Source organism: Mastigoproctus giganteus, chromosome 8, assembly GCF_048544385.1.
Source record: "Mastigoproctus giganteus isolate SK-2022 chromosome 8, ASM4854438v1, whole genome shotgun sequence".
NCBI lineage: Eukaryota > Metazoa > Arthropoda > Arachnida > Uropygi > Thelyphonidae > Mastigoproctus > Mastigoproctus giganteus.
Genome location: NC_143582.1, coordinates 204,570,277 through 204,593,822, shown reverse-complemented (window position 1 = coordinate 204,593,822; position 23,546 = coordinate 204,570,277). Strand labels below are relative to the sequence as shown.

Sequence of the window (23,546 nt, the reverse complement as noted above, 5' to 3'; positions counted from 1 at the left end):
ACCACACATAGATACTAATTATAAGCATAAACTGGAGATATTTTTTGACTAATTTTTTTATATAATTTGCTTCTTAAATTATAAGAAAACAAAATACACTCTGTGGACTTAGATCATAGTATGATTGTAGTATCTTGGTACATCATTTCCCAAATTAATACATCGGTATTAAAATGTTTGCAAATTTTCAGTGTTTGTTTCCTGTGCTATCCCTCACCGCATTTCTAATTAAAAAACATTAATACATAACTTTTAACGTAAATAATTATTTATTTATTTTCTAACAAACGATCCAGGATATTGTACCGGGAAGGGCCGGCTCTACAACTTTGTGCAGAAGAATCCGATGATAAACGGACATATCTGAGTGAAATGAAGTAGCATCCTTATTGGAATATCCATCGTCATGAGATACACACAGGAACTCTACACTTCACTACTCCAACCCCTATTCCCTTTTCCCAGTGAGAAAAGGCTCCCCTTAATGGCTAAATGCGAAGGGCAGCTAACGAGCGACAGCCATGAGGGGTTAGAGTAAGTGACCCGCAGAAAACACTAGGGAAAAACTTTGACAGTCGTACGATATACGGTGAAGGAGCACATTATCCAAAAACTTCACCCTCGGTGTCTTTGGTGAAGTTTATTTGCAGTCAAGTACACAGTCCAGTAATCTGTCAACCAGTTAGCAGCTAATGTCCTTGTGACTGTGCCTTTTTTCAGGTTGTTTTTATTTTTATGTTGTCAAGGAAAAGCGCCAGTTCAAAACAGAAATATTTTTTAAATTTTCTGAATTAGTTCTCCAATGACAACAACAACAACTCCTGGATATTGTAATTGTCTCAAAGAAGCCGATTTCCTCAATGGTCCATGAAATTGTCCAAGGAATTATAAAATGATAAATAGAATTTTTAACCGGAAACAGCAGACAATTATCGCAAATGACAACAGACAACTGGATTTACAGTTACAGTCTCCAATGATGCTCTGGCCCATTACAGATATGCACCATACCGAAATTTTGTGAGGATTACTGCATTTTTTTCTACGTTAATGTTTGTCAGACGTCAACGTGCAAATAGCGATCAACTTAGCCAGGAGCAGCAGACGAAGAATTAAAGTAACTTCGTCTGTTTTTAAACTTCGTGTCACTTTCTCGCTGTTTATAATGGCGTTTGAATAATTAAGTCATAATTTTGAGGGCGCCACTTACGTCCAGACATTTTACGACCTGGACACGAAGTAATGGAGACAGTTTTGTGTTATGTAGAAGGCGAATGGGCTCACAGAATTTTATGTACTCGACGCCGGAGGTGGGTAGTCGTGTCTTGGCAAATATAAAACGTATTGGACGATGTCAATAAAAAAGTTTTATATCACATTATACCTCCCCGTATCTTTCATCGCAAACTCCTTCCCCGGGTTACGCTCTAGCAGGAGGTTCGGTTTTATATCCGTCAAAATGATGTGGCTTCTGTAATAGAGGGTGCATCGCTTTTCTTTGATCATTTGAACGTCTGCCGACACATTAGACCCACAGAAAAGAATCCCCCATTCGACTTCTTAACAGTTATTTGTTAGTGATTAGTTTTAACAGAGATAAGGGTTATGGTATATAAAACGAAAGATATACGCGTTAAGTAGACAAACAACCTTAGTTCAGGTACCTTAAGGTGGGCTGCCTAATGTAGGTGCGTGCTGAGTTTGGAATGTCGCATGCTTTTTACACTTTCTAATAATTTTCTTAGAAGACTTCACTTCTGGGAATGGAGAAATAAGTATTATATTTAATAACTATTTTTTTTCTTTTTATTATTTTAATGAAAGATTTTATCCATATTAAATTAAATTGGTCTGTAGACAAGTCCTCCATCTACAGACTGTCTTGTACTGTTTTCTAAGATGAATTATAAATTCATCTTATTAAAGTCTACGTAATATTTTTGTAATAACTAACTAACATTATGGTTTTGCTTGTAATGATTTTAAAATAGTCTTAAATTTTCCTTAGATTTAGAAGAAGATTTGTTTTTCTTTTATAATTATATTCGTAAAAAATTAGTTTATAAAGATGGGAAATGTGTTCATTGGTTCTTTTACTTAACTGTCGGTTTATGGCTCTAATCTCAAACAGAAGTTTTTTTTTTTATGTTGATGAAATATTCAAGAAAAAATCTTAAGGGCGAAGGGTCAAGGAAATTCTCTTTTGTAATTGAAAAGTTTCCTTGAACCAGTTGAATGTCTTTAGCGGTACGAAAGTAGGTGCCATCCTACAAAAACCGCTTGCTTAGAACATGGCGTATCATACCAAAAGTAGGTTTTTATTATATGAAAGATGGTTGTGATGCTACAGTAATTGATTTTGGGGCTTAAAAAAAATTACTGAACGTAAATCAGTGGGCTAATTTAACCACAACAACCATATTGTCATTTTGGGGAAGTATAAGGGAACCGCCGTATTTCTTCGCTTTCGTTGCCCTCGTGAGTAGCAGAGTTGGTACAATCGCCGTCCTCCCCACATCGGGTGGAAAAGATCTGAGTTCCAGTCTCGTCGATGGCGTGAGGAATTTATATGGGCCTTTTCACAACGTGGCCGAGTTAGTCGGTCTCCCGCGAAGGTAGCATGGTTTTTCCTCCTGGAAACTCGGGTTTTTCGTTCAACAAACAGAAAATCGACCACAGAACACACGTAACTTACAGACAATATACATGGAGCAATATGGCCTTAGTCGCTGATGCTCCTAAAACCCCACTACAACAACAAAACCCGCTTTCGCTCGATTTGACACTCGCATAAGTTCATCCTTTTGTGGTTCACTCTTTTCCAACGTCTGACAAGACTAAGGATTTGTGGGAAAGATCCCAAATTCAAGTTCTACAATTCACATCAGTGTGCAGACTCGTTTCTGACTATGAAACCCGGATTTTCACCTAAAAACACTTCAGTTCCGCTTGTGAAACCAAATTCAACTCTCACGAGATTCTTGTAGCGAAGATTGCAATTATATAGTAAAACAAATTTGTGTTTTACTTTTTCCAAAATATATTAAAGTCAGAAAATAAAATTCTTACAAAAAAATTGTTTTTTTTTAAACAGTTCACCCTTGACCAAAGTTTGGGAAATATTCTTTGGTAGCTCCAAACAACGCGCACGCATTCCTATGCAAATACATTTTGTGTACGTTGATAAAGTGAATAGTAAATATTTACTGTGTAACCACCTTATATTCTAACGGTAAGGAATATAATTGTTTTTTAAATTCAGTAAAAATATATAAATTATTGGAAAAGATTGTCGTTTCAAGAAGACAAAGATGGCAGTTGTTCTTTACATGTTATGTTTATTAGAAATTTTGATGCGCAGGGGGTTTTGTTTATTTGAGGGAATCCAAAAAAAAAAAGAATGTTTAGCGCATACTCAGTTGACACATTTAGATAAACACAGATGTCAACGCTGTACATAATCTTTATTTTCATAAACCCACTTCCAAATGAATTGTCTTTTTTATAATTACTTCTCAATTTGTTTTGACCGATGGCAACGCTTTGAATGTATTTAAATGATTAATAAAAATGAAACAAACTTTGTAAGTCCTTTCTTCGAAGATGGTAGAAACGATTTTGTTCAACCGGATGAGCAAAATGGTTTCTATCCATCTACTAAATCTAAAGTATATCTCCTTACATCCCAAACAAGTGTTTTACAAACAATGCGCCCGATCTGTTTTCTTACCACTTCAAGGATTAAGAGGACCCTCAACTTCTACATTGTTAAGTGACGATCTTTAGCCAAAAAGCTGCGTGTAGTTTGTTCAACGCGCGCGCGGAGCCCGGGCGGCGGTAAACGTCGCGATAGAGAAGCGCTCTTGTATCCCCGTGCGTCTGGGGTGCGAAGTCTTTATGCGTGGGTTAGCTGGTTTGCGCGCACGGCTAAGTCGGGCTTCTGTGTCGGGTTTCCCACTGGCTTCCCGACAAACGGACCATAGGATACTTCACCAGCACATCCATAAAACACCTCACTCTGACCACCAGGGGACTCTGTACTGTTTTGTCGTGTGGTATCGGATGTCAGTGGTGCGGACAAGGTGACGAACATTTCCTCCTCTTAGTTAACTTGCAAACAGCAGGAAAATTCTTGAAGTTTTTCACTCACAGGGAAAAAAAATGTTCTTTTGAAATGGGTATCCTGGAAAAGGTCCGTAGACTTCCCTATTGGCATCTGTATATCCTTTCTTGTATAGCTTTGTTCTATTGATTCCATCTATCGGCTTTGAGTTGGGAGGTTGTATTTATTGTTTTTAGACGGCCGATGTCTTGAATACAAAATAAACAACATTTCTATTGTCGTATGTGTGTTTTGATCGTAATACTTCGCTACCGAGTCCGTATGATGATATTCAAGTCCTAGTGAGTTCCGAATTCGACTCGATTTTCTGCCTGCTGCTTTTCCATTTATAGGTTGGAGATTGTAAACGAACAAGATGATTAACGGGCTTGAATTTGATGGATTCTGTACTTCACCTACGGTTCATACTCTGTTTTAAACCCACTTTTGTCATATCACACCTAAGGCAATACTTTGTTGAGAAATAGGACAAGGTCTTCTGAGTCTACCACACTTCTGTATTGTTTTGTAGCGTTTTTTTGTTTTTAGCTTTTTATTTTAAGTTTATAATCGACGCAATAAATAAAACAAAAATAAAATTTAGATATGTTTAAGTTATAAACGGTTTTTGGTGTCCAGAATACTCTTCGATATTTCCACTTGAGTTTGGTCTCCAGAGATTTTTACTTTTGAATTATTGGTTTAATAACAATCTGTTGCTTGGAATCGGTTTATATTCTAATATACCCGGATGTCGACCATTTCCGAAATCGGAATCAAAAATTGCAGATCGCACTTTGGAAGATTATGATTTTGCCATGGATTTTTCTCTAAAGAGAAGGTCGATTTATGTCGAACGGAAATTATATTTTAATTTAAAATTGATTATTTGTTTTAATTCAACAGATAGATTCGCATTAATTTGTTACACACCCTCTTCCAATTATTATACAAATACTATCGAAGTTATAAGCCTTTGATATAAACCGTCCTGTTTTTCAATGTCTATTCATAAATTTTGATTCATTTCGATCATTGAAATTGAAAGCCTTTGACATAAACCTTCCTATTTTTCAATGTCTATTCAGGGATTTTGATTAAATCATAGAAATTGGAAGTCTTTGTCATAAACCTTCCTATTTTTCAATGTCTATTCATAAATTTTGATTCGTTTTGATTGTGGGTTAAAAATGCGTCATTATTATTGGTATTAGTGTAGACCACGAAAAATTAAAAAGAGTGAGTAACGAACTTTTCAAAAATACAGAGGACAAACTGCACTGAATTAAAAGGGGAAAAAACATCCAACTTTTAATCAATAACTAATACAAAAATCTAACTACTATAAGTATTGTTTAGAATTATTTATTTTGAAAATTGCCTATTATATATTTAACATTTAGTTTTTGCTACGCATCTACACGAAAGCTGAGGTTTTCCGAGTGATGATGCTTGAAAAATTTGTATTTAATTCAAATTAAGCGCGAACACACGTGACGGCTAAATATTGTACTGTTCTTGTATTCTTTCTATCTTTGAAACTCCTCTGACCCTATGTGGCCCGAAATACAAACAAAATTTATTTATATCTTAAATTATCAAATTTTAGAAGTAATTTGAATTGCTAGGTTTTTCGGTATAACTGAAATTGGATCAGATAAACAGTCAAAACAATTTCGGATGCATCTCGAGGTCTGCTGGATGAAAAGATCTCTTACAAGTTGTTAAAGGATGTGATTATAAGAGTTCTATAATGGATCACCGATATTGCTTAATTCCATCATTACAGATGCGACTATAAGAAGCCCTTGTGGGTAGTACAGTTGGTAGAATCGCTGTCCTTCCCCATACCAGGTGGAAAAGACCGGGGTTCGAGTCCCTTCAGTGACGTGAGAGCCTTTTTTATGGGCCATTTTCACAATGTGAATGAGTTAGTCTCAGGCGAGGGTAGCATGGTTTTTTCTTCCCGAAAATGAGGATTTTCATCCAGCAAACAGAAAGTCGACCTCAGAACAGACTCAATTTTACAGAGTATACACGGAGTACTATAGTATTTATCATGTTGAGACCTGCACTAGAATTAGCGAAATGGTTTCCTTCGTTCAAAATTTCCGACGAATTTCTAGTCTAATATTTACTCCCTGAGTGAACAAACTACTGTTATAAAAGGTGGCATTCCGACAGTTGAAATTTTATGATTATTAACCAGAGTTAGATTTTATTATGTAGAATAAACTTCACGTCATCAATGTACACTGTATTGTGTTTATAAATTGTGTTCTGTGGATGAAAATACTTAATTCACAGGAGAAAATATCAAGCAGTCTTTGCCTTCTGCGGACTAATGAGGCCTTTCTATACCTGGGTTGAAAAACCACGGGAGGAAACAAAATATAAGATGATCAAGGATAATATTTATTCCAACCACGTTAATACTTTTCTTAATTCAGTATTAGATACTCATCTGTTGTTGATTATATCTGCCATATGACGAATGTCCAAGCTATAATTGGCTTATGCAGTCCGGGACAATAAAACTGTCTCTTCAACACGTAAAAGTTGAACATTACGTCATCAAAGGTAGGGCTTTGAGTTACGATGTCTTATTTTGATGAACAACATCCAACACCGTCTTTTGTTGAGCTGTTGTTTGGAAAGTTCCATTGCCTGTTTGCCGTACGTCAAAAGCTTTAGTATCATCCTTACCTGACATTGATTACCTATTGACCATGGAGTGACAGTTTTATTGTCAATAATCCCACGAGAGTTTATTGCTAGCGAACATTTTAGCCTCTTTAATGGGGTTCAGTTTAACTAAATATTTAAGCCTCTGAATGCCGAAACATTTTGGCTATAAAACACTGAAGATAAGTTACAGAACTGTCCTTGGATTTTGAAGCAAACAGACAATTAAAGCCAGTTTTTGATTTATCCAACTTTTCAAAAATGCTGAAACAGAGTTACGATGTCCTCTTGACTTATAAAATTGACATTTAAATCTTTTAATCACTTATGAATGTGAATTAGAGTTCTTAAATGGCGTTCGAAAAGTCCAATTTCATAAAAGAAGAGCTTAAAAGCTTCAACCCTATTACAAATATCTCTGTCGGTTGTCAAGTACGATGATAGGGTGCTCAGCAACCTTCTAAGGAGACAGCAGGTGCTTGGATGGTGGCATCATATTACAAATAAATATCATTCATGACATTTATTACAAATAAAGAGCATAAGGCGTAGAATTTTGTGAACCGATCTTGGTGTTGAAATACAACACCAATTCCGAATTCATTATGATTAGACGAGATTTTAAATTATGGTGTGTAAATGGTTATGCAAAATAAATTTCTCCTTATCTGTCCGGTATGCCATTAATATTTCTTTATAAATAAGTATCCACTTAATAAAATTAATGTTTCTCTTAAAATGTCAATGTTTCCAAATATTAAAACAAAAATTTATAGCGAATGATACTTCAAAGGGTATCCTTCCGTGCACGTTACATACATAAATAATCCAATCATCACTTCTCCTGAACTGATATCCCGTGTCACTACCATAAGGTCCGGTGCACGTGGCAGCGACAGGTCAGTGTGTATGTGTGTAGATATTAGCGAAGCGGTCCCCAAAGGAGGGAAGTTAACGTTGTCGGTTTCTGTGGGGGTGAAGGCAAAATGCATCAGTGACTGTTATGGATACCGGAAGGAAGGAAGAAAACCATGGTAAATTGATTCCTAACAGAATTTTTTATTTGCGTTCGAAGAAGTGCCCTCCATGCTCGAGATCAGTGAAGCGTTTACAGAATTTGTAACCGCCGACCCCCGTTGGTACAGAGAAGTTGCTCACTTTTGGAAAATTATTATTAGGACTTTTATGAATGTGATTAACGACTCTGGAGGATTGCAGCTCACGGTTGTATTAATCTAGAAGTTATTTTTTTAATAGGAAATCCATTGAATACCTTAATGAACCTTTTTTAAGAGCTATTATTTAAATACTTTTTTGTGTGTTTTTAAAAAAATAAATCCAATTGCATTTAAAATTGTTAAGACAATTTTATTTCTCTAACAAACCTTACTATAAATTAAGATTTGCTGGTGTAGCAGTGTACATACGATTTTGTTTTGTTGTCACTCCAACGTTGACCATCATATCGTGTTTTTTTGATATTATACTCCACTTAGATAAATGGATGTTATTCTCAGGAGAAATACAATTGCTCTGAAATGGTCGCCGTCATACCATCCCCTCCATACATTAAATTAAGACAATTTGGTTGCAAAAGTAAGAATGAATGGATGAGTATAACTACCACTAGTTAAACATATTTCGCAGTGGAATCAATACGTTGCCATAGTTCTAAATGTGAGCACGATTCCAGTAAACAATCAATAATGACCTCCAGTAGAGTAACCAACTTGCACTGAAGAACAAAGAGACATTCATAAACTTCAACGGAAACCAATGATGTGTTATGTAGATCTCAACTAAAGAGAATCATGCCAACATTTGAACAGTTATTAGTATAGACGAGCTACTTTTATTTGATATATCTACAATAGCGCATGCAACAGGAGTCAAAGTACTATGTAAAGTATCCACTGAATACTGTTTGGTGCCATGTTTCTTGGTATAGTCATCATAATAGCAAGTGACGTCATCAACTTCTTAAACAATGTGTTTAGGGAGTGGTTTCCTGTTGCGACCTTTCATTGAAGAAACCTGGCCACATGAACGTACAAGCTTAAGAAATTATCTCGAACTTTATTACGAGTATGGTAGAAATTGGAATAGCGGTCGAAGGAGTGTGCCCCACCTTATTGTGTCATAAAAAATGCCCCGGTAAACATTGCAATCTGCCCCTGTACGGTGTACGTAGTTAATTCTTCTGTTCCATATACATGAGTATCTTAAGTAGTTTTTTTTTTACTACCTTTGACTTTTTCCTTATGAGGTGTTCTGTTAGATGGTCTAATTTCAAATGGACGACGAGAAAGAACGATCGCAAAATACATTCTTCGTAATTTTTATTAAAAATTACTGAAAAGCCCCAACTACACTAGTTGGCAAAGAACAATGTACCATAATTAACACTTAGTTAATAAATATTAATTTATTAAAAGGTGTTTTTAAGGTACAATTTTCATATTCAAATTTTTCTCCGTTGTTTCTTATAACATGGTTAGTTCCAGAGCAATGCGTTTCAGTGACAGATTTAAATAGACAATCAGAACCTCCCCCCCATAGAATTTAGAGGGTCCTAAATTATTATACCAAGGCTCAGTAGCAAGGGCTAACACTTTTAAAGGTATTTATCAAAGGTATAAATTATATTTCTGGGAGATTAGTCCACTGAGATTGTTTTCCGTTGGAGAAACAGTCTCCAAAATGATTGAAGTTAAATACATCCACCTTAGGCTTCAAGTTAATGAATATATTTAATAAACCTACCGTTATATATATAGATTTAAGTATTGCATATGATAATCAGTGATATTTATTAACTTTTGCAATGGTATAATGCATGGCATACCTTGTTCCAATGCTTATAGTATTTATTTTTTTTTTTTTAAAGGATTGGTAAGGAAGGTTGACTTAAGAAGTTACATGTAAGTGTGTTCTTAAAACCAACTATTTTTCTTTCCACCATAACACGATACATTTTAGAGCTGGAAAAATATGTAGTTGGGAAGATTTGTGTAGTATATTTATATATATGCACAAATCTTCGATATTTGTAAATGGATTACTAAAATTCTTTGTCGCGTTATGGTGAGATAAATGGTTTACAGGAAAACTTCTTACTCCATTGTAATTTCTTAAGATTTTCATTTTTCTTGAGCCGGGCAAAATTAAAAGGCAAAAAAAAAAAGTTTAAATTAAAATATTTTGTTGTTATTTTAAACGTGTACAGCTGAACCATGGCTGTTTGTACAACATTAATATAACATTGACCCACAGTGACTACGAGAACGCTTCTATCCTGAGAAAAAAAGTGACAAACAGAAGGTTCCATACGTGTAGCTGATCGTTTCCTACCCCCATAGAAAGTAAGCAAGATTGGTGAGTGGAATTTTCTTATTTCTTCGTAGCTACCTCTTAGTTCGTGGATGTGTGGGTTGGTGGGTAAATGTGTACACACTTTACAATGCCTTTTGATTCAGGTGCACTTTAAGCTTATACCAATCATGTACACTGTCCATCTCTAAATACACTTTTACATCGACAGTTTCAATAGGATGTACAGTAAAGATTCGAATTAATATTTATTCATTAACGTGGCTGATGAAAAGGTTGGCGGCGGTGCTTTTTTCAACTGGAAGCTGATGGATTGGTCTGCATCCAAGACAATGTACGAATGCTTCTATGATACGAAATGTTGCTACTCCTATTTAAAAAAATCTCGCAATCAAAGAACAATATCTTACTCTAATTAGTCAAGTTGAGTGTGCCGACTGAAATGGGGGTCTTCTTTGAAGACAGTTGACGTGAGACTTCAGACTCTGACCTGTCTAATGATGTTCCTGAACAAAGGAATTTGTCAGGCTTTGCTGTATTTATTTTTATTTTGTTCTTTTAACTACTTCTTTAGGATACACTCCTTCTGATTCTTTTGTTCTAGAGATATCATATAGCCTAGAGTATTTGCACTTCTTTTTAAGCACACTTGAATTCGCCTCAATTTTCCGACACAGTAATAATTACATTCTCCGGTTATTATCGAAATGGCTCAGGTACTTTTTTTTCTTTTTTTCTTTTTTTGATTAAACTGACGTTTCTAGAATGACAAATGTTTTAAGGAGGGAATAAAATACGTTTATTTTTACATGGACTTCAATAGTACCTAATAGAAAATTCTGTTTCTTTAAACTTTAGTTCTTTAATTCCCTCCATGCAGAAAAAGTCCACTTCCTTGCATCATTTGGTCTTACTAATGTTGGAACCGAATGCTGCAGCGATCCTTCTGTTTAATCTTAAAAAAAGAGAAAAACTAAAAACAAAATAGTCCAGAATGGACTATTGTAAACCACTGACATTTATTAATATAGGATTCTATCTTTGTTTACATCTTTTAAATTCTGTATAGATTTCTCGATTTGAAATCTCAACCCCTAATCTTTTCTTGGCATATCCCATCTACATCATCACTTTAATCTAATCCCTCTAACACACAGACATCCAGCTTCTGCAGCATGCTTTGTATACAGCTAGTTTCATGGGTACTCTCTATTCGATATCTTTTATACTTTTTCTTCTAAAAAAATTCTGTATTTCCTGAAAGTTACAACCTATAGAAATAAAAGACCAATTTTATTTATTTATTTTGGTCAAACCTCCCAATCCTCAATTTACCATCCATTATTCTTAGAAAATTGTGACCACTCCATACAATACTGTATAGAGAAATTTACGTTTATTGCAGTTCAAATACAATCTGTCCATTCTTTTACATAGAAAGATTTCTTCATGCCAATTATGTGCATTTTTAGTATTCGAATTTTGAAACCCATGAACCAATTTCTCGATAAATTCAGAAATTGTGACAGCCACTTATAAACGTTTACAAAATAGTAAACGTCATTAAGACTACATAGTCTCCAGAGACCAATGGATCAAGTTCGGGATTACTTCATCACAGGACCATCAATATATTCGTAAAATTACAAGTCTCTATAGGCTACACAGTGGATCAACAGTTGAGAGGAATTTACCTCTGCCAGATTGTTCCATTGAAGACTGTTTACAGCAGAAATCAACAAGGACAATTTATGCAAAGAAACAACACTTACTGGCAAAAAATTAAGAAATCTCTTTATTCAATATAGTAGATGTAACTTTTTTTACCGAATTACAGCCCTTGCGCGTTCTGACTTGGATTCCACTAGGTGTCTAATGGAGTCTACCTCAAGATTTCGCCATTCTTCCACAAGGATATTTGTCAGCTGCTGCATTGTGGTGGTAGAGAACTACAAAGCCGAACTGCCTTTTTCATCCTATCCGAGACATTCTCAATTGGATTCAGATCTGGAGAATTAGGCAGCAAGGATAGATATTGGAAATCTTGAGAATGTTTCTCCAATCATTCACATACAATTTTTTGCACGGTGAATTGTTGAGTTGTCTTGAAAGAATCCATTGCAATCCGAATAAACATGAAGTATTGTAGGGTGAAGCTGGCCTGACACAACAGAAAGATATTCACTGGTGGTAACACGACCTTCTAACAGTAGAAGCAGGTCTGTCCCATACTTGATACCACCTCCAGCCACTTGAATGGTGGATATGAGACAGTCTGGTTGCGTGGCTTCATGAGGTTCACGCCACTCTTTCTTCCTATCATTGGTGGAATAAAGTGTAAATCGAGACTCATCCGACCACTTGACTTTTTCTTCATTGTTTCACAGTCCAATCTTGGCGTTGCAGAACCACTCGATTCGAATCTTCCGATTTTTAACGGATAGAGGTTGTTCTCGTACAGGCATACTGTTACCAAATCCCAGATGCTTCAAATCCAGCATCATACTTCGGTTGTAAATGGGTCTTTCTTTGCCTAATCTGAAAATTTCAGCCATTTGCTGCACACTGGACCTTCTATTCTATTTTCGACTTTCTGCTGCATTCTCCTTTTGTTTTCCACTCTCTGTATACTCTTGCGATGGTTGCTTTCGGCACACACCAGTGATTTTCTTTTTCTCAACTGTGACTCGTACTAAACGTACTCCAATAACACCACCTTTCTGAAAATCGGATGGATCACGTATCCTCCCGTAATTGGCCCGACTAAGAAGCCCTTGTAAACTTGACTTGGCGCATTATAGCCTTAGATGCCAATGCGCCATAAAGTCCTTAAACAACCAACCAACCCCAGTAAAGTATAGTATTTATCTGATACCAAAGAACTCGTGATCATACCATGTGACAACTTATATTTGCATATCGTACATTTAATTATTTATTGATGCCAATTGCAAATAGTTTCTAAGTTTTTGATCAGTGAGTATTGTAGCGTATATTCCTCCAATCCCGTGAAACAGAATAGTCCACTTAATTTAGATTGAACAACAGGTAACAAGTATGATTCCACCAGTGATCCGAACTGGTCACTGATGGAAACATACCTCTTCAATCATACCATGTGACAACTTATATTTGCATATCGTACGTTTAATTATTTATTGATGCCAATTGCAAAGAGTTTCTAAGTTTTTGACCAGTGAGTATAGTAGCGTATATTCCTCCAATCCCGTGAAACAGAATAGTCCACTTAATTTAGATTGAACAACAGGTAACAAGTATGATTCCACTAGTGATCCGAACTGGCCACTGATGGAAACATACCTCTTCAATAATGAATCTTCTATGACAGAAGATTCATTGGTATCAGTATATTGAGCTTACCACGTTTTTCCTTTGTAAAGGTCTTGGTTCAAATCAGTTCGAGGAGCAGACAAATTCTTCTTAAATCGATGCTATAGTTATCAAATCTCAACAGGAGGAAGTTTTTTTCTGGTATTTCAGCCTGCCTAAGATGCAAGACTCTGAAAACACTCTTGTTCAGTATTGCACAATAATCCGTCGCGGCGTACTGTTTTTCCAAGTGTGTTAAGTCCTCCTGGGTTTAGTCGATAATAATAATGCACACAAAACCACTAATAAGCTGGAGTGGTGTATACAAAGTAGCTATCATTACATTATGCGTTTCTTGGATGGTGTCTTTTCTAGTTTCCGAGGTTTCACTAATGATTTATTATTTTTAAAATCAAACATCATTAACAATCATTGAGGGCTTCTTCGAATTGGCTTTCTCTTTCATGTAGAGTACATCCGAACATTGATTTTGGTAAAGTCACGTGATTTCATTTTATTTCCTAACTCATTGTACAACGTGGTTGACTGGAACTATTTTTGAAAACTTGTTGCCTTAGATAGTAAACAAATTAATGAGTGATTACATTACATGGAACCCTCTCCTTTTAATATGTTATACATTATTAGATAATCAATATAATCATTAAATATACAGGAAAACACTCAAGTAATTAGTATTATTTAATACCTTGAATATATTTCCATAATCAATAAAATTTCATCGATCTTTAATTAACCTATTAATGCTACTATAATAATTAAGAATTTAAGAACATAAAAAGGGGAAAAGCACCAAACCTCTCAAACAGTATCGTTTTTCAATAATAGTTTTTCCAACTTTTTCTTTTCTTAAAAAAATTATATATATTTTTTAATTCTGTGAAGTTGAGTCGAGTTTTTGGAGCATCAGCAACTAAGGCCATGTTGCTCCGTGTACACTGTCTGTAAATTGCGTGTGTTCTGTGGTCGATTTTCTGGATGAAAAACCAGCTTTCCCCAATAAAAACCATGATACTCTCCCCTAAGATCGACTAAACTCAGCCATATTGTGAAGGAGGTCCATAAAAATTCCCCCCCTCATCGACGGAACTCGAACTCAGGTGTTTTCCACCCTGTGTGGGGTGGATGACGATTCTACCAACTGTGTTACCCAGTATCCTACGAAACATGACACAAAATTACAAAAGACTATACTGAAGGTTTTTTGTGTGCTGTAAGAGCTGAAAATGGTAATACGTTTGTTTTTGTGTACTGTATAGACAAACAAATAAGCGTCAGGAAAACGTGCAGTGCATAGAAAGAAATGCAAAATAGATGTAGAATTTCATGCTGGCGATGAGGATATTTCTTAAACGTGGGTATGGAACGATATTTCATAACGATTCGCATCGTTAATAATAGAACATAATCTTCCTCTGAGTTGTGCTAATCATGCAGGTACGTTGTTCAGAAATATTTTTCCCAATAGTGATAGCACACAAATACGATGATGGAAGGACAAACACAGCAGGCAATTGTAAATGAAATTGCACAGACGTGGAAAGAGGATGTATCGATGTTCCCTTATAAACACTGTTCTGCACGTAGTGTTGATAATGCCGCTGTTATGGTACGCCTAAAATTGGAATGGCAAAGGTATTAAAAGAGGAGATTGGACACTTGATGGTAACAGGCTGTCCTTGTTGTTGATTGTTGTAAGGTTTTAGGGGCATCAGCAACTTTGGTATTGATCGATTATAATATGACTGTAAATTGCGTGTTCTGTAATCGATTTGTTGTTTGCTGGACGAAAAACTCCAGTTTTCGGGATAAAAACCAACCATGCTATTCTCGTCTGAGACTGACTAACTCGGCCACATTGCGAAAAAAGCCCATAAAAATTGATTTTTACTCCTTGATTTTTCTACCCAGTTTGGGGAGGACTCTGATTATATTAACTGTGATACTCCTTGTCATCTTGTTAATTTGAGAGCTGCAAAGGGATCTGCATGTCTTCCTGTGTAAGAGGATGAATATTTGATGGAAATTTACTTCTATCTAAAGGAAAGATATATTTAAACAATTTTAATGCATGCTACTGAAGTATAAAAGATTTGAAGCATGTATGTACAATTTAGCTGTTTGGGTAAATTTAACTTGACTGGTAGGCCAAAGTCAGTTAGGCAACGTCCGATACTCAAAAGAAGAGATTAGAAGTGGTGAGGAAAGCCATATGAGCACTTTTCAGAATTACCAAGTCGAAAAGTGTCACAAGTGGTCACTGACTTTTCCAAATCCAGTTTATGATTCAGAAGATATTTTGAAAGAAAACAAATTAGTGACTTCCCCAAGGAAAACGGATTTCTGGTGAAAGCAGTCTTAAAGAGGTCAAGCAAGCTGATAACTCTAGATTGTTATCCCAATCCACGAAAAAAATCCTGTTCGTGTTTCTCTCTTTTGAGTTGAATAAATAAATTTTGTAGTTTCTTTTAAATATTATGCTCAAGTTTGAAAATCCGAACATAGGGCTTCAATCCAACGTACCTCATATCCATATACTGAGGCTATTATCTTCCCTTTCTGATGAGCTTTGTAAATTTGATAGAAAAATCTAGAAAGCTGGGCCTTTGACTCAATATTTCTGAAGAGGGAAATGTATGCGACAGTATCTTGAAGCAAACATGGTCAGTTAATAAATAAATAAAATAAATTTTATATTTATATTCCGAGACAATCACACGATCAGAGGAGTTCACAAGAGAGAAGGAATACAAGAAACAGCACCGTATTCAGACGCCAAGGACTTGAACCCGGTTTCAAAACACGTGTGCTTATGCTCCCTTGCACTCGGCTAAGGCCCATGAATGTCTAAGAGATAATCCAAACATAGAGAAAAATCCTAGATATTATGCTATTTGAAAGTATACGATCCGATGGCTGTAATTTGGGTATATTGCCAGTGTAATTTGATTTCTAGTAGTATGGACTGACTGAAGCGCCTCCTACTTTTCGGGAGTTGGGTTGGCATTTCTGAATTCATTTCATCACTAGAGCTCTAGGAACATTACGTAAAATATTTATCCATTCTAAAATGGCCTCAGAATACAATTTTACATAATTTACAAATATTAAATAAGATGCCCTAAAATTAATATTTAAAATTTATTTTTATATCAAACTCTAATTTATATAATAATTTAAATGTATTTATATGCTATGTGTACCATATATTTTTAAATATGATATTCAGTTTAGTTTTAGAAATTTATAATTTTACAAAACATTAGACGTTGCAGCTTTTTTCTGAACACTTCATGGGCATCCTGTTATAAAGTAATGAAATATAACTTAAGGACTCTAAAATCCTATTATTAAAACAAAATGACCACTAGGTGCTGAAAAGCTTTTTTTTTAAATATTGTATTTTTTGTATTTTTTAAAAACACTAAATGCTACTACTGATTGATCCATTCTAAGCGCGACTGATCGTTTCTTTTTTCGCCAACCATGTGCCAGGAATAGGTATGAGGAGGAACTGTTTTCACTCTTGAAATAAGCAGATCAGGGAAATGCAGATGGGTCGAAGCGTTGAGCTTGACGACTTCCAGAGGGTATTCATAATACGATGCCATATTATGAATCAATCTGCTCTTGACAATGCAGCTAACATAGTGCATAGCATCGAGTGTACAACCCATCGTGATTTGTCACTGAAGCATCGGAAGGCTGTTAAGGAGTGAAATCGCGTTAGATAGTTTTCCGATCTGCTGGACGAGTTTGGGTTTGGTGGATCCTTGAAGAATGATATTTATTAAAATGTGTTATCCCAACCTCGGAGATGCTCTCACTGTCTGGAGTTGTGTCCTTGTTGTTTGGACTTGTTTTTCCTTTTTCAAGGAAACAACTTCCCACACTGCGATAGCGGTACGGGGTTATTTTCTTGTCCAGCATGACAATTCACCATGTGGTGACTTGGTTTGAAGATATAACCATGCAAAGAGTTCCCACTTTAACTTCAATAAACACCTTTGGAATAAACTGTAACGTGCTTCGGGCCAGGAAACACTGGCTAAATTGATCGACGTGTCGAAGGAGGAACAGAAATGGCTCGGTATCTACAGACGAGTATAAAGAGTTAATGGCAAAGATGGGCCACACATTATTAAATATTGTATCAAACAAAGATCCTTTGAAACATGAACGTGTCCGATCACTTTTGGCAATATAGTATATATATAAATGTATATATCTAAATATTGAGTGCTTGATATTTAGATGACTCAGTGGAATCCAAAGTCCCAATCTGAAGACTCATTCTTTACGCTAATCTTGATTGGAAGCCATGGAGACTTGTAGAGGAAGGCTTCACGTGGTCACTTATATTTCAATCTAGACAAGTTTGACTCAACAAACAGGGTCGACATCATAAATAGGCCCAGAGAGACGGTTAGAAAATAGTGAGTGCTAGAAAGAATATCATTATAGAGAAAAAACAGACATTTGAACTATGAACGGTAATCTCTTTGAATTCAAAAGAGCTTAATAACGTTCTTTTTGGATTCAAACTGTTTTCTCTTACTTCAAGAGAAAAGAGACAATATTCTTTTTCGATATTTTTAAATAAAAAATAGCGTATTTTTACAGGTGTTATTATATTTTAAATAAACTTTTTTCGTAGACTTAAGACACTTTCCTCTTTCGGGACTGCCTTTCTCTCTGTGTGTACACGTGTGTGGTTAATTCGCTTTATAGTTACAATGAAACTTCTCCGATTCAATTCTGACAACGTCTGTACTTAATTTTAAATGCCTTCATACCTTTGTTTAATGTTTGCCTTTTTCTTTCTTTTTTTTTTAGTCGTAATGGTCAAATATTTAACAGAGGTCCAGACCTCACTTTTAGACCAAGGAGCAAACTTGGTCGTGATTAAAAATCAATTTCATACTACCGAAGAAGGAAAGAAAAAGGAAAAAAAAGAAAAAAAAAAAACGGTGCTCCTTGTAATTACATTGCAGAACACAGAAAGCTATAATTTTACTGGAGGGCGAGGGGTGGTTGGGTTGTCTTTTGCGATCGCTCTTTCCTTGCACCTAAGCCATTGAGAATGAGTAATGGCTGAAAGAGTTCGATATCGTGGCCAGATGTTTAAGCTTACAAAATAGCTAAAGGGGTTGCTCATGATGTAACAAGTATCAAGCAATAGTTTCCATGTAAGTGTAAGTGAATTGCGAAATACAAAAACTTCTCCATTTTCTCCTACTTTTCTTGATGGCAAACCATCAAGATTCCATTTTAAGTGATAACAGATGTTTGGCTGGACCAAAATATCCTATTCTGTGTATACTGGTATTGATACAAAGTACTGTGTACGTGTAGAAATACTGAACACAAAAGACAGAATATAATTCCGAGTATTCAGCTAAGCGAGGCAGACAAGGTCAGCAGGGTTGATCAATTAAATCATTGTAGGTGATCAAAATAAAAATTATAAAAAAATATACGGTAACTTTTTTTTTTTTTTGGTAAACGTGCTGACCGGATATGGTAATTTCCGCCCAAAATAAATGAATTTTATTCCTTAATTTTGCAGCAGAGGTTGCTGCTAAGATTAGAAAATAATATAAATATTTACTATAATTATTAATTTTTTCTATAAAATAAACAGAAAATCATTCCACTTACTAAATGTGTTCTCGTGATTATAATCAAGGCTAAAATATTTTTAAAATTAAGCATAAATCTAACTTTTTAAAAATCTAATGAAGATAACATTTTAAATTCAATATTCTGTGAAATATTCTGTTAATATGTTAACTTCTGCCTAAAAAGAAATGAATTTTGTTTCTGGCTTTGTAATTTTTCAGCAGAGGTCGCTGCTAAGATTAGAATATAATAGAAATATTTATTATAATTGTTAATATTTTCTATAAAATAAACAGAAAATCATTCCACTTACTAAATGTGTTCTCGTGATTATAATCAAGGCTAAAATATTTTTAAAATTAAGCATAAATCTAACTTTTTAAAAATCTGATGAAGATAACATTTTAAATTCAATATTCTGTGAAATATTCTATTAATATGTTAACTTCCGCCTAAAAAGAAATGAATTTTAATTTCTGGTTTTGTAATTTTTCAGCAGAGGTCGCTGCTATGATTAAGAAATAAACAGAAAATTGTTCTACTTACTAAATATGTTCTCGTAATGAAGGCTAAAATATTTTAAAAATTTGGCATAAATCTGACTTTTTAAAAATCTAATTTAGATAATATTTTAAATTCCATATTTTATATTTAATAATTTAGTTATTACTTCTTTTATTTAAAGTCAAATATTCTGATAGAATATGTAAACTTCAGCCTGAATGAATTTGTTCCTGGTTTTTCAGTTTTGCAACAGAGGTCGCTGCTAATATTAGAAAATACTAGAAAAATATTTAATATAATTATTAATTTTTATCCATAAAATAAACAGAAAATTATTCGAATTACCAAATATCTTGTAATTATAATTAAGATTAAAATATTTTTAAAATTTATAGTAAATCTGGAAATTTTATTAATATAATGAAGATAAAATTTTAGAATATATATTTTAAATATAATTATAAATATAGTTAAGCTTAAGCAGATCACTTTCATGGTGAAACGATGTAGGAGCCCGGCTCCTAAGTCATACGGGGATGCATTGGTATGGATAGTTAAGGCGATTAAGCGTTGTGTTAAGCGAATATGCGTATTTCGGAAATCAGGCTTGTTTACGTCGCGGTTCTATGATTTGATATAAAGGATGCAGCACAAACAGGGCCTTTTAAAATACAGTTCTACGCAAATCTGTAGTTCCAAAAATATTTGTGCAGTTCCAGACGTTTTTATTTTAATATGTACACCATAGATCGCTTCTCCTTCTTTCGCATATACATAAAAACGCATATTTTGAAGTCGCGTAATTGGAGAGATGCATGTACTTGTATTCTGATCGTTGTTTCAAGTTCTACAAATTTCTATTAACAGGCAAGTGAATAATCTTTCAAAATCAACCATACCTGAACCCAGATCTCTCCAAACGAGTGACAAGTGGCAAAACCACTATATTGACGGGAGGAAGTGAAGAATGTCCCTCAAAGGTAAAACAAGACTATTCTGCTGATACGCAAATCAATGATTTAAAGGACGTCATCCGTTAAAATCTGTATTAACTTTTCCTGTCCTCTTTTACAAGTTGACATCGCTTGAACTCGTTGATTAATCGGTAGGCAGTCTTATTTTTTTTTTGTGGGAGGGAAGTGAATTTTTTTAATCCAAAAATGAAGTTTCAACATGATGAACCTTCTGTCTCCATTTGAGCTTTTCATAATGAATTTTGTGTCATCTGATTTAAAATCTCCCAGAATGTTATTCTAATAATTGATACCAAATCGAATCAGTTCAGAACTGTCCTCATAAATCAAGATTAGAAGGCTAATCAGATCAAATATGTCTGTCCGCTTACCTTATTACTAATTATATCTGAAAAGTGTAAAATTTCCTGTAGAAAGTACAATCATCCCGAGTACGGAACAACGCTGTATTATCAAATTTCTTGTAAAGAGAATTCGAAATCCACTGACATTCTGTGCAAGTTATCTGTACAGTTTTGTGAAGGAATCCCGTGAATTGTTCATGGCTACCTTCTGTTCAAATAGGCATGCACAAGATGGCTGCCAAAGATGTCAGCATTAGACCAGAGGTCACCGTGTTACTGTGTCTGTCTACAAAACCTTTAACAATTAATTTTCAATATTACAGTAAGCTGCTATACAATACGTGCATTAGGTAATTCTCAAAGAATGGTCTAGGAAACTGTCAAACTAAATTATCATATTGCATGACAATGCACGACCGTATATTCCAACTTTGACGATAAAGACACCGGAAACCTCTAATAAATCAGAAGCCATTCCTTACAGCACGGATTTGGCCCCTAAATTAAACGGACTAAAAAAATTAAAAACAAATTAAACTGAGAGCTTATTCCGAGCAGACTTTAAACTCAAGCGCTGAGTCGTGAATCGGTTACGTTATCCGCTTACATAAAAAAAATAATAATATAATAATTATTATTTTTAGTAATTATTATATCGCCCTCTTGGGTTTCTAATATTGATTTCTTATCAATCGTTTTGTTTTTTACGCCAAAATGAATAAGGCTATGAGGTTTTAGTGTTGTATATGTAAATTGATGTATTTTATGGTCGGCTGAAAAACTCAAATTTCCGCGGAGGTAGGGAACCGTGAAATTTTTCAGCCTCGCTGTGAAAAAGGCCATAAAAATTCCTCTTATCTTGACAGAATTCGAAGATGACCTTGGTCTTGCTGTGCATCTATTGACAGTAAAAACTCTATAGAGACATTTAGATAATAGCGAATGATTCAATTCATATAACTGAGACAATTTTCGAAAAAAAAAATACACTCTGGCTAAGCAGACTTCTTTTAACGAATCCGAGATAGTAAAAATGTCGTTACTCAGCATATAATTTAGATGTTTACTATTTCTAATTATTTAATGATTTTATGTTGTTTACAATGATTGATTCCATCCGAACTATCGTACCGACATAACCAGAAAATGCAGCTGATACCAACTTGATCTTGCTTTAGCGGCAATAAAAATGGCAAACACCCTCTTCGCATCGATTCTGTAGTGTATGCATAGTTATCCTTAATTATATTAGCTCATTCCTGTAATAGCAAATCTCGCTGTGGCTTTCTAATACGTCTTTTCAAACAAATAGTACCTTCAGGCCAGCCTTATGTTTGTTGTTAAAGTTTTTTTCCGGTCCGTCGTGATTGATTATAGGTCTTTTACATAGTCTGTACCGATACAAGCGTCACCTTCGCTGCCCTATCTGTCTTTCTACAAAGCTACGCAGAATCTTCATAACTTTATATGCACAATCTTCAGAATCTTCATAATTTTGATCGTCTTTGATATGAAGGTCCTCTAAATAAACTTCAACTTTATGGAATGCCGACCGTTTTTTGCAATTGGGTATCCAGTTTTCTCTCTGACCGCGCGCTGGGATGATGGTAGATGGCTCTCTGTCTTCAAACTTTTCCATTAATTCTGGTGTCCTCAAGGTTCAATTTTTTCTTCTATTCCTTTCTTCTTATATATATTAATGACCTTCTTCCACTGACTGGAAATTCTAGTTTTGCTGATGATAGCACACTGCATTCAAACTTCCAGTTTGAGAAACTATGTCCTGCACAAACAGCGCCAACTTCTCAAATAACCACAACCAATTTCTTAAATGCTGATTTCCAGGTAATTCTCCAGTGGGGCAAAGACAACTTAGTTAATTTCAATCCTTCTAAAACTCAATGCAAAATGCAACTTCTATGCTTATCTTCGACGACACTCAGATTTCTATACAAAATTACATGACTCTATTAGGGATTACCTTGACTCATAATCTCTCTTGGTATAAGTACATCATAAATACTGTTTCCTCTGCACCTAACAAAGTGCGTTTTATTTTTCGCTCTCGGCGTTACTTTTCTTCTAAACAGCTAGCCACTCTGTATAAATCACTAATACGCCCTACCATTGAATATTGTTCCATCTGAGTTGGTGCTCCCAAAACTCTCTGAAGCTTCTAGACGCCATTTAAAATAGGGCAATCAGGTTAATTAATGACCCATCTCTTACGAAGTCTCTCCACTGTCTGTCTCATATATCTTCTGTTTCTACCTCATGCCTTTTCTTTAGATACTTCCATAGGCACTGTTCTGAATTAGCTTCTGTAATTCCCTGTGTCTCTTCCAAACCAGTCCATAACCGTGCGGCAACCAGTTAACATCCATTTACTGTCCAACTTCAAACTCAGAAGAACCAACTTTTTTCCTTCCTCATTTATCCCTTCAACTTCTGTTTTCTGGAAATCATCTTGCTTCACAGGTATTTTCCGAAAATTACAATTTATGGAAATTCAATTCTAATATGTCAACAAGTACCTTCTTTCTCTTTCTTCTTAGCCTTTAACTCGCACAAGGTGCGAGTTAAAGGCTTTGGGGGTTTCATAAAAAAAAATCCTACTTAAAAGTAAGCAAATCT

General features: G+C 35.0%; 1 protein-coding gene across 11 annotated transcripts in view; it reads left to right on the top strand.

The window, feature by feature from the left end:
• LOC150082215 (transcription factor Sp9-like) overlaps positions 1-23,546 on the top strand; it is a 257,291-nt gene that overhangs the window by 184,120 nt on the left and 49,625 nt on the right. For 5 of the 11 annotated variants that reach the window (XM_090379180.1, XM_090379183.1, XM_090379182.1 and 2 more), the window contains exon 2: positions 10,061-10,162. The exons of 4 other annotated variants lie outside the window; for them this stretch is intronic. The gene's annotated coding sequence lies outside the window, so the exon portion shown is untranslated. The remainder of the gene's footprint in view (positions 1-10,060; positions 10,163-23,546) is intronic. 2 more of the 11 variants (XM_090379187.1, XM_090379184.1) reach the window with 1 other exon arrangement.